General features: G+C 53.9%; 1 pseudogene; it reads right to left on the reverse strand.

Moving 5' to 3' along the window:
* Window positions 1-4,343: 4,343 nt before the first annotated feature.
* On the reverse strand, window positions 4,344-8,184 carry LOC118010705 (annotated as a pseudogene).
* Window positions 8,185-11,328: the final 3,144 nt, after the last annotated feature.

The following is an 11,328-nucleotide window of genomic DNA, read 5'->3' on the forward strand; positions in this document are numbered from 1 at the left end:
CATAGTTCTCCAGGCCTGGGTCTCCCCAATGCCCTCCCATCCCCCCTGCTCCTTTCCTGCCCTGAGTTTTAATACAAAGTCTTCAAACCACTGGACTGTTTCATCTCCCACAGCATGGTGCCATTTTCTTCTGAGGAGGAGAACTCCCCCCAAAATGAATAATGCACAGATAGCAGGCCACATGGACATCAAGCTGAAGTAAATCCAAGGTGAGAAGGGACTCCAATGTCCCCTTGTCTGCAGAGTTGAAAGGCACCCATTCAGAGGAATTTGGGTTAGGCTGGTGTCCCTGCGTCTCTGTAACACAGTGATAGCTTGGAATGGAGGAATCACAGTTTGAAGACTCCCAGGTTTCCATGGATCCAGTGGACCCATCGGTGCAAGGCTGAGCAGGTTTGGAGGTCTCATAATGAGAGACCAAGTGGCAAGCCCATTGTTTGTGTGCTCTATGCTCTGGGGAAAAGGAAGAATCCAAATCCAAGGTCGCATGGTGAACTCACTGTCTAGTTGCTGCCTTGGCCTAGCACAGAGCTGCATTGTTGGTCTCCAGGTCCAACGGTACATGGCGAGCCCACTCTCAAGGGGCCTGCTTGGCCTAGCACAGAGCTGAGTTGTTGGTCTTGATATCCAAGGGCACAAGGTGAGCCTGCTTACCAGGCACCAGCTTGGCCTATCAGATAGCTTGGCAGTTGCTCTCCAGTTCCAAGGGCACATGGTGAGCCTACTGTCCAGTTTAGCCCAGGGCTCTGTTATTGGTTGCCAGGTCCAAGGGCACATGTTAACCCTGTTGTCCAGGTTCCTGTTTGGCCTAATTGAGAGCTGTGTTGTTGATCTCTGGGCCCAAAGGCACCTGGTGCCCCTGCTGCCCACGTTCCTGCTTGGCCTAGTGCAGAGCTGCATTATTGGTCTCCGGGTCCAAGAGCACGTGGTGAGCCTACTGTCCAGGTGCCTGCTTGGCCTAATAGAGAGATGATTTCTTGGTCTCCAGGTCCAAGGGCACACAGTGAGCCCACTGCCGATGTTTCTGCTTGGCCCAGGATAGAGCTGAGTTGTTGGTTTCTGGGTCCAAGGGCGCATGATGAGCCCATTCTCCAGGTGCCTGCTTGACGAAGTGTAATGCTGAGTTGTTGTTATTGACATCGAAGGACACATGTTGAGCCTGCTGTCTAGGTACCCTCCAGGCCTAGTACAGAGCTGTGTTTTTGGTCTCCAGGCCCAAGGGTACATGGTGATCCCACTGTCAAAGTGTCTGCTTGGCCTATCCCAGGGTTCCTGTTTTGGGCTCCAGGTCCAGGGGCACATGGCAAGCATGCTGTCCAGGTTCACGCTTGGCCTAATAGAGAGTTGGGTTGTTGTTCTCCAGTCCCAAGTGCACCTGGTAAACCTGCTGTCCGGGTACCTACTTGGCTTCATGAAGAGCTGCATTGGTCTCCAGTCCCAAGTGCACATGGTAAGCCTGATGTCCAGGTGCCTGCTTGGCCTAGTAAAGTGCTGAGTTGTTGGTCTCCAGGTCCATGGACACATGCTAAGTTGGCTCCTCAGGTACCTGTTTGGCCTAGCAGAGAGCTGAGTTGTTGGTCTTCTGGTCCATGGGCACATGGTGATCCTACTGTCAAGTTGTCTGCTTGGCCTAGCCCAGGGCTCCTTTCTTGGTCTCTAGGTCCAAGGGCACATGGTGAGCCTGCTGTTCAGGTGCCTGCTAGGCCCGGGATAGAGCTGAGGTGTTGGTTTCCAGATCCAAGGGCACGTGAGAAGCCCACTCTCCAGGTGCCTGCCTGTCCTAGTAGAGAGCTGAGTTTTTAGACTCCAGTTCCAAGGGCATATGCTGATGGTGTTATTCAGGTGAATCCTTTTCCCAATACTGAGCTGGGATGCAGGACTTGTGGTTTCTTGACCCCTGGCAAGGCTGGTATTCTCTGGACTTACTTGCCTTGTGCTACACTGGAGTGGCCTGTTTGTGGTAGGACTCCTTGTCCACCCAGTGTCTGTGTGACTCATCTGCCCACTAATATCAAATTGGTTCAGAAGACTCCCAGTCTTTGGGTTCCTGGTTGGTGCTCTCTTAAGGGGACTGACTTTCTGCTTGTTATATTTTGTTGGAGGGTTTGTGGTCTGTGGGCTCCTGCTCAGCCAGGTGTCTAGGGGGTTACTTTGTCCACTGCTGAGCTGGTTCAGCCAGCTCGTGGTCTCAGGACTTGTGGTCCAAGGACTTGCACTGTGTCCAATGATGTGGTGATTCCTTCCCCCAGTACTTACTTGTTTTGTAACAGTCCCGCTCTCCCTGGAGTCTGTAGGAGTTCTAAACATTGTCGACATCAGGGACGTATGGACGTTCAATTCATTCATGGTCCCTGTGCTGAGCTGGTTTGGACGGCTACAGAGTAGTAATTTGCCCAGTGCTCCCTCAGGATGTGGACTCAGCTTTCCTGTGCTGAGCCCTGTTGTGAACCCAGAGGTGTGGGAACCAGCTGGCTGAGAATCCATGGTGACCTGATTTCCAGTGTCCCACTGCCATGGGCCAAATGAGATGTGTTCCTGAGCAGCTGGGCCATCCTCATAGTGGGAAAAGGGTCCTGGAGTCGCCGGATGAAGGTTTGAGAACCTCAGGACCACACAGGGATGCAAAGGTAGGTGCAAACATGAAGGTGGACTGCAGAGTGTTGGTGAACGGCCCGGGGCAGGAGGAGTGGGCAGAGGGCTTGCCATGGGCAGGGCCGAAAAAAGGTCAGAGAATGCTAGGAATAGCAGGAGGAGCTGTAGCTGAAGCGCCATCTCTCTCCTCTGTGCAGCCGTGGCTGTTGCCGAGCTTTTAAAACAGCTCTGGGGCATGAGAATGCCTTCTTGTGATGTCACCACCATGCCCTGGCCAATCACCAGGGTGCTGTCACGTTGGCTTCCTTCGGGTGGCCAATCACCATGCAGTTTGGCTGGCCAATGACTGATGGCTATCTCAGTGACCTTCCTGACATCATTGCCTAGAAACCTTGTTTTAAAGGAAAATAGATAAGCTTTCCTTCAAGATGAAAAATTCCTATTTGGGATGAATTCATAGTGAAGGTCATGGTGAGGCTGAAAGACTCAACTAGTAGAAAGCTAAATGTGTCACACAGAGTCACCTTTCCCTAAAACCCTGACACCGATGTTAGTGAAGACATGGGAAATTAGACCCCATGACACATCACTGCTGTGGGGTAAGGGGGACAACATGGCACTAGGGAAATCCTACTGTCAAGTAACCCATCAAAGCTGAAATAGAATTTTAGAGAATGGTAGGCGTTATGTTTGGTACATCTTCTCACAATACACCTAAACCTCGAAAAGATGAAGTTGTATCACAATTCATTACCTGCTTGTCAAAACAGCATTCAGCTCTCCTAGAAGGGCAACAACAAAATCTAGCCTATCACCAGGTTCACAGTCCTCGTGTCCTGCGTCCAATCAGAAAGTTATGGGGGGAACTCCTCCCTCAAATCCAACTACATACTTATCAAATCATTCAGAACACCCAAGAAATGAGTCAGAGATCTGAGAAAACAGATGCTACCAGTCTACAAGTAGAAAAGTGACCACCATTTAGAAGGTAGGAGGTGTGGAGACGTGAATCTGGTGTGACATAGCTGAGGATACAGGGGAGGTGAGGGAGCTTGCTTGAGGAGAGTACTGCAAAGTAGTATAAGCATTGGTTTGCAAAATCAGAACTTTTGAAAGTCTGGATAAAGAAAATGAAGTATATACATACAATCAAATATTACTCAGCCACCAAAAAGAATGGCATCTTGCCCTTAGCAAAAATGTGGATAGGACTAGAGGGTATTATGCTAAGTGAAATAAATCAGCCAAAGGCAAATATCATATGATTTCTCTCATATGTGCAATTTAAGAAACAAGTGATGACAATAGAGGAAGGGAAGAGCAAATAAAATAAGATAAAAACACAGAGGGATGCAAAACATAAGAGACTCTTAAGTGTTGGGACCAAACTGAGGGTTGCTGGAGGGGAGGTGGCTGGGACATGGGTTGATTGCTTGATGGGCATTAAGGATGGCATTTGATGGAATGAGCACTGGGTTTTCTATACAACTGATGCATCCCTAAATTTAGCCTCTGAAACTAAAAAAAATACAAAAATGCAATGTGTTCCTGAACCTTCCATATTTGTTCCCACCTGGCACACAGCAAGCTTCCACTGAGTACTTGTTGAAAGAGTGAGCTCAGATGGAGCTGTCTCCTCCCAGAGCAGATACATAGGGTCTGGAACTTAGGGGAGAGAAGAGGAAAGAGCAGAGAGGTGTTCCTGTTATGGGATGAACATGTCACGGGGATGAAAGGCACAGCATAGGGAATATGGTCAATGATATTTTAATTGTATCTCTGGTGATGGAGGTAACTACACTTGTAGTGAGTGTAGCATAAGGCAAATCTTGTCCAATCACTATGATGTCCACCTGAAGCTAACGTCATATTTCGTGTCAACTATGCTTCAATTAAAAAAAAAATGAGTCCGAAAGTATATATATAAAACAGAACTGAGTTTGTCTGGGAGTGACAGGAACCCAAATGCAATCCAGCTGGAATTAGGCTCCCTCAGCCTGTCTAAGGGCTGAAGGTAACTCTGGTCTCTTGGGGACACTCCACTCTCCAGTTCTGCATAACTTACTTCCAATTCCCTTCTTTGCTGATTTCTGCTTCAGCTTCCTTTGCCAGCTTTTTCCTGTGCGCCCCTTCCCTTGGTGTTCATGCTCTTCTCCTCAGGATCCTCATGGGGAGAACCATCTATTCCCTGGCTTCAGAGAGCACCTCTCTGGAGGACCTTGAGAATTCTTTTGTGGGTAAGTGTATAAAGTGCATTCCACGGATAGGATCAATAACTGGCTATGTGGGGATTTTAGTTTTGATCCATGAGTGTACAGCGTGGAAGAGACTTGCCTCTGGAGCTATAATCACTAAAGGCTGACCTGTTTCTTGAGGATAAAGCTCATTCCCTGTTTCAATCTTATGTGCCTCTAATTCAGAAATATGTACCAGGGGTGACGTATCCTATCTCTGTGGTGTATTTATGAACTCTGTAATTCCTAGCTTTCCTACAAAGTTTGTTTTGTGCTCTCCCACAGTGGTGCTGCTGGACCACGATTGGGCTGCTAAGGCAAAGAAGCGTTTCTAACTTGTAGTATCAGAGACAGCAAGCTTTGAAGGGGTTGGGACGATGTGGTGATCTTTGTGTGACCTCACGAAGCACATGAAAACCCACGTTCTGAGTCTTGTGCATCTTCTTCCAAGAGGAATTTCTCCCGCATGTTGGCTTCCTGGACCAAGTCCTGATTCAGCTGCTGCCAAGGAGGAGGAGGACCAGGGTCTGCAGGTACTTCCAGGTGCTTCATTGGCATAGGGGAGTGGGGGTACCAGGGTGTGGCCTGCGACCCTGGGGTGTGTGGGCATAGTGCGGGACCTGGGGGTGCAGGCAGGGACTCCAGGCTAGGCAAGCAGGGAGGTGGTTGTTAGGCTGAAAGGTAGCCCTCATTCATTCACCTCTGGATGGATACGTGGGTTGTTTCCATACCTTGGCTATTGGGAGTCCTGCTACAAGAAGCGTAGAGGTGCTTTAGCTTCACACTGAGGGCACCCATGCTGTTGAGCTGACGCTGAATTGGGTACGACTGCCATCACAGGGTTCTCTGTGCAGAGGGTGGCTGGAGTGGAGATGGATCAGGAGCTGAGGTTTTCTGGGGTGCTCTGCACAGGGGGTAGCCTGGTCAAACAGCTGTAGCTGAGGTGGGTATGGGCTGGAGTGTCCCAGTGCTCTCTGCAGGGAAGGCACTTTGGGATGGTAGCTATAGCAGAAGTGAATTCAGGATTGGGGGGGTTCTCTGTGCACAGGATCTCCTAGAAAGATGGCTGAAGCTCAGTGGGCGAAAGCTGGGGTGTCCCGGGGTCTTCAGCCCTACGAGAGCCTCGACAGCATTTGGGCTGGGTGGTCCTGGGCTGTCCACATAGGGGGCTCCTTGGCAGGGCTCCTGGAGCTGAAGCAGTAGTGACCCAGGACGTCCCGTAGCCCTCCTTGCAGGGGTGCCCTAGGAAGCCGAGTCGTGTAGGCCTGGAGTGTTCTGGGGTGCCGAGCACCTGTGTCCCCTCGGTGTGAGCTCTCGCGCTGTGTTGAATGCTGACCAGGGTGTCCCAGTGTGTGCCAGCTGGGTTTGCCTTGTTGGCACAGCTGTGTCTAGAGTGGGCTGGGGACCCAGGGCTCAGCAAGGTAGTACCCTGCCTGGGGTGCGCAGACCCTGCTTCTGTCCACGTTCTCAAGGTGGAGTGGAATGTGACCATGGTGTTTGCCAGGACCTTGGCAGAGAGAGACATCCAGCACTACCCCTCCCCATTTTGGGGAGCTTTTGGGGTGGATCTTTTACATTCTAGTTGCACATTAAAATGCAGCTTCATTTCTGGGCCCCAGGCAGACAGATCAGCTTACGGGCCCCAGAACTAACTCTCCCCACGGCAGTTGGCAGGCTGCTAGGCTGGGGTCCTCTGCTACGATGTCTCTGTTTCTCTCCTGTTGTGCAGAAGCTGTTCCGACTGCCCTCAGTTGTTCTTCGGGGGGATCTGCTCTACACACAGGTGGAGATTGGTGTATCTGGAGAAGGTGAGCTCTCCCGGCTGCTGGTCTTCCTCTTGTCTTTAGCCTTGGCATCCTTGGCTCACTCAGGAGAAAATACCCCAAATGATAAAAGGCTGCCCAGGCGGTGTGTAGCCAAGACATCAGGCTGAAGCCAGCCCAGGCCAGAGGCCTGCAGGCCATGGAAGCACCAGCATCTGGGCACAGTGACCCAATATGGGTACGGCACTCTGGATGGCGGCAAGCACCAGCCAGGTCTTGGCATCCAGCCCTGAATCACTGACATTAGGGAGTAATACCCCAACAGAGGGAACGGCATTTCCCTTCACAGACACCCCACACCTGGATCCTCTACCGGAGTGGGGGATTTGCGCCTGGGTAGTAGCCTAAAATTTCCCACGTCTGGGTACAGATGCCCTACTTTTCTGGTTTGGGTGGTTCTTTGTGCTCCATGGCCTGATCTTCCAAGCGTCTTCCAGAGTCACTGCCTGTGTTGGGGTGGGAGGGTCCATGCGGCCACTTCTTCCCTGTTTGGCGATGGGGGCACCGCTTGGGAGCCAAGTACGTGATCACGGTGCGTTGCCAGGAGGCAGGGGGAGGTTTCTGCGTCCCGTTCACGGTGTGCATCCTCCGGGCTCACATTCTCGGAAGGCAGTATGGGGTGCGGTGCTCGGGGCCTGGTGCACAAATCTTGCAGCCAGCTTGTCTGGTCCAGGCAGGGGTGCTGAGTGGACAGGCAGAGGCGGCCTCTGGGACCAGCGAGGGAGAGCATGGGGCTGGGCACCCACGATGCATGTGGGCGAGTGTCAGAGGGCGGGGAGTGGGCTGGGCAGGCGGCCTCCGCCTGGGGAGCGTCTGCAGGGGCGCAGTGGGGTCGGCGGCTCTCCGTGTGGGTCACGGTGTCCCGTTAACGAGCGTGGGCTCTGTTCTGCAAACGTGGGTTGGAGCAGGGACGTGGGCCCGCATGCACGGCGCAGTGAGGGAGGCCGGGCTGCTCCTGGCTGCGTGTGTGCGGTCGGGCGCCCAGGGGACGGGCGGGGCGTAGAGGTGGAGTCCTCGCTCCCCCCGGAGCGCTGGGGTCCTGGCTTTGGTGACTGCTTGCACCAGGACCCCTAAGTCACCAGCAGGCCCTGGCGGAGCAGGAGGCGATGTCCCCGCCCCCCAATCCCTGGCCCGTCGCCAGGCAGCCTTCTTCACCTGTGGTCCCTGCCCAAAGAGCAGGCAGCTGTCCCTGCCCTCACCCACTGGCAGGAGCCAGGCAGTTGTCCTCCCCCCTGCTTTCGCTGGCCAATCACCATTCGGCTGTCGCCACCCCGCTCTCCTTCACCAATCAGCAGGCAGCTTTCTCTGTCCGGCTCTTCCTTGCCAATCACCAGGCAGCTGTCCCTGCGACTCTCATCCTGGCCAATCAGCAGGGAGCTGTCCCCGCCCCTCTCACCCTGGCCAGTCACCAGGCGGCTGTCCCCGCCCCTTTCATCCTTGCCAATCACCAGGCAGCTGTCCCCGCCCCTCTCAACCTGGCCAATCACCAGCAGCTGTCCCCGCCCCTCTCATCCTGGCCAATAACCAGGTGGCTGTTCACGCCCCTCTCATCTTGGCCAATCTCCAGGCAGCTGTCCCCGCCCGTCTCATCCTGGCATATAACCAGGCAGCTGGCCCCGCCCCTCTCATCCTGGCCAATCAGCAGGCAGCTGCTCCCTCCCCTCTCATTTTGGCCAATCAGCCTGCAGCTGTCCCGTCCCTTTCATCCTGGCCAATCAGCCCGCAGCTGTCCCCGCCTCTCTCAGCCTAGCCAATTACCAGGCAGCTATCCCCGCCCCGCTAACCATGGCCAGTCAGCAGGCAGCTGTCCCCGCCCTTCTCTCCCTGGCCAGTCACCAGGCACCTGGCCACGCCCCTCTCATCCTGGCCCGTCTCTAGGCAGCTGTCCCCGCCCCTCTCACCCTGGCCAATCAGCAGGCAGCTGTCCCCGCCCCTCTCACCCTGGCCAGTCACCAGGCTGCTGTCCCCGGCCCTCTCATGCTGGCCGGTCACCAGGCGGCTGTCCCTGCCCCTCCCATCCTGGCCAATCAGCAGGCAGCTGTCCCCGTCCTTCTCATCCTGGCCAATCACCAGGCGGCTGTCCCCGCCCCTCCCATCCTGGCCAGTCAGCAGGCAGCTGTCCCCGTCCTTCTCATCCTGACCAATCACCAGGCGGCTGTCCCAGCCACTGTCAACCTGGCCAGTTACCAGGCAGCTGTCCCCGCCACTCCCATCCTGACCCCTCTCCAGGCAGCTGTCCCCGCCACTCTCATCCTGGCCAATCAGCAGGCAGCTGTCCCTGCCCCTCTCACCCTGGCCAGTCACCAAGTAGCTGTCCCCACCCCTCTCACCCTTTCCAGTCACCAGGCAGCTGGCCCCGCCCCTGTCATCCTGGCCTATCATCAGGCAGCTGGCCCCGCCCCTCTTATCATGGCCAATCACCACGCAGCTGTCCCCGCCCCTCTCACCCTGGCCAGTCACCAGGCGGCTGTCCCCGCCCCTCCCATCCTGGCCGGTCACCAGGCAGCTGTCCCCGCCCCTCTCATTCTGGCCATTCACCAGGTAGCTTGCCCCGCCCCTCTCACCCTGGCCAGTCACCACGCAGCTGTCTCCGCCCCTCCCATCCTGGCCATTCACCAGGCAGCTGGCCCCGCCCCTCTCATCCTGGCCATCAGCAGGCAGCTGGCCCCGCCCCTCTCACCCTGGGTTGCTGCTGGGGTCTCCGGGGCCCTGTAGCTGCAGCTCCCCAGGAACGTGCGGGAAGCCATGGTGTGCTGCTTGCAGGTCCTGGACGTGACAGCGCCTGGGGCTGGGCCTCTGCTGTTGCTGGGGCGGTGGGTGTGGGCGGGGGTTAGGGTTCCTCCTTCACTGATGAACTTAAACGTCAGTGCGAGAACTTCGAGCACAGGAAGAGAAAAGGCAAGGGGCACAGTGGGCAGGTGTGCAAACCCACCCAGATCCTCCCAAACAGAGGCGCCTCTGAGTGGGGAGGGGCCTGCAGGTCTGGTGGCCTGGCCCGCAGGGTGGTTCCTGGAGACGTCAGCCATCGAGCTCAAGTCAGGAGCTTGCCCGGTGCAGAAAGAGGGGACATGAACTCTCGGGCCTTAGGGCACAGTCGACCCTGTGATGCTGAAGCACCGGAGTCAAGGGCGAGGACAGTCACTGCCTGGGAAGCTGCTGTGCTGAAATCAAAACCAGGATGAGTTTCCCTGAGAGGCACGTTAAATAGACACGAGCGACATTTCTCTAAAGAAGACTTCCAGACGACCAGCAGACACGTGGAAATATGCTGAATGTCACTCATCATCATGGAAATCCGAATCCAAACCACGGTGAGCGGCGACCGCACACCTGTCAGAATGGCTGACATTAACAACCCAGGAGGCAACAGGTGCTGGTGAGGATGCGGAGGAAAGGGATCCTCCTGCACTGTGGGTGGGAATGCAAGCTGGGGCAGCCCCTCTGAAGAACAGCATGGAGGTGCCTCAAAAATGAAAATGGAGCTACCCAGATCCCAGGATCGCACTAGTAGGTGTTTATCCAAAGGATACAGTGATTCAAAGGGCACTTGCACCCCCTGAATGTATATAGCAGAGATGTCCACAATAGCTCAAATATGGGAAGAGCCCAGGTGTCCATTGACAGAGGAATGGATAAAGAAGATCTACTCTATATACACTTGGAGTACTACTCAGCCATCAAAAATGAAGACATCTTGCCATTTGCAACCAGGGGGATGGAACTAGAGGTTTTTATGCTAAGTGAAATAAGTCAATGAGAGAAAGACAATTATCATATGATTTCACTCATATATAGAAATTAAGAAACAAAAAAATTGAATATAGGTGAAGGGAGAGAAATGAATTGGAGGGAGAAAAACCATAAGAGAGTCTTAACTCTAGAAAGCAACTGAGGGTTGCTGGAGGGGAGGTGGGTGTGGGGATGCGGCAACTGGGTGATGGACATTAAGGAGGCAGGTGATGTAATGAGCGCTGGTGTTATATGCAACTGATGAATCAGTAAATTCTACCTCTAAAACTGAAAAAAAAGGGGGTTAGTGAACAGGGTTAGAGTATAATACCCACAAACTTATGTTGTGAAACATAACTTTCTCTCTTAATTTATCACCTGGAAATACAGTTTAAAGGTCTCCAACGTCACTCCATAGCAGTTCCAAGCTCTGTCGTATCCAGACTGCATGTCAGGCCTGAGGACCCCTGGGCTCTATCCAGTTCTGCTCTGCCAATCCCTGTCAATTGAGCATTTTCCTTTCTAGAAATGTGGAAAGCTTTGTGCACATAAAAGACCATTTCCAACTATTTTTTTGATTATATCTGCTGAAATGAGAAATGCTAAAACCTCAGTGAATCACCTCTCTTTTTCTCCAGAGACAAAGAAAATGGCAGTGTTAAGAAATCCAGCTCATTCTGTCTCAGCTGCAGTCCACCTGCACCCTCTGCCCGCTGCCCACTGCACGATAACCCCAGGTACGGTGTTTGCTTTTCCAGATGTGGAGAGAAAGGGACTAGAGTTTTCATTCAGGAGTTGACTCTCCTCCTACTGATGCTGCTGGTGCTGGATCTCCCATGGGGTCCTGGCTGGCTCTGTTAGGGGACGTGTAGGTGAGGAATGAGGAGAGCCGGGGGGCCACCCTGGCTCTGGGAATGTGAGCTTCTGTCTTTGGGTCTCAGTGCTGTGAG

The sequence above is a fragment of the Mirounga leonina genome, unplaced genomic scaffold, assembly GCF_011800145.1.
Source record: "Mirounga leonina isolate KUSES-001 unplaced genomic scaffold, KU_Mleo_1.0 Mir_101113, whole genome shotgun sequence".
Taxonomy (NCBI): domain Eukaryota; kingdom Metazoa; phylum Chordata; class Mammalia; order Carnivora; family Phocidae; genus Mirounga; species Mirounga leonina.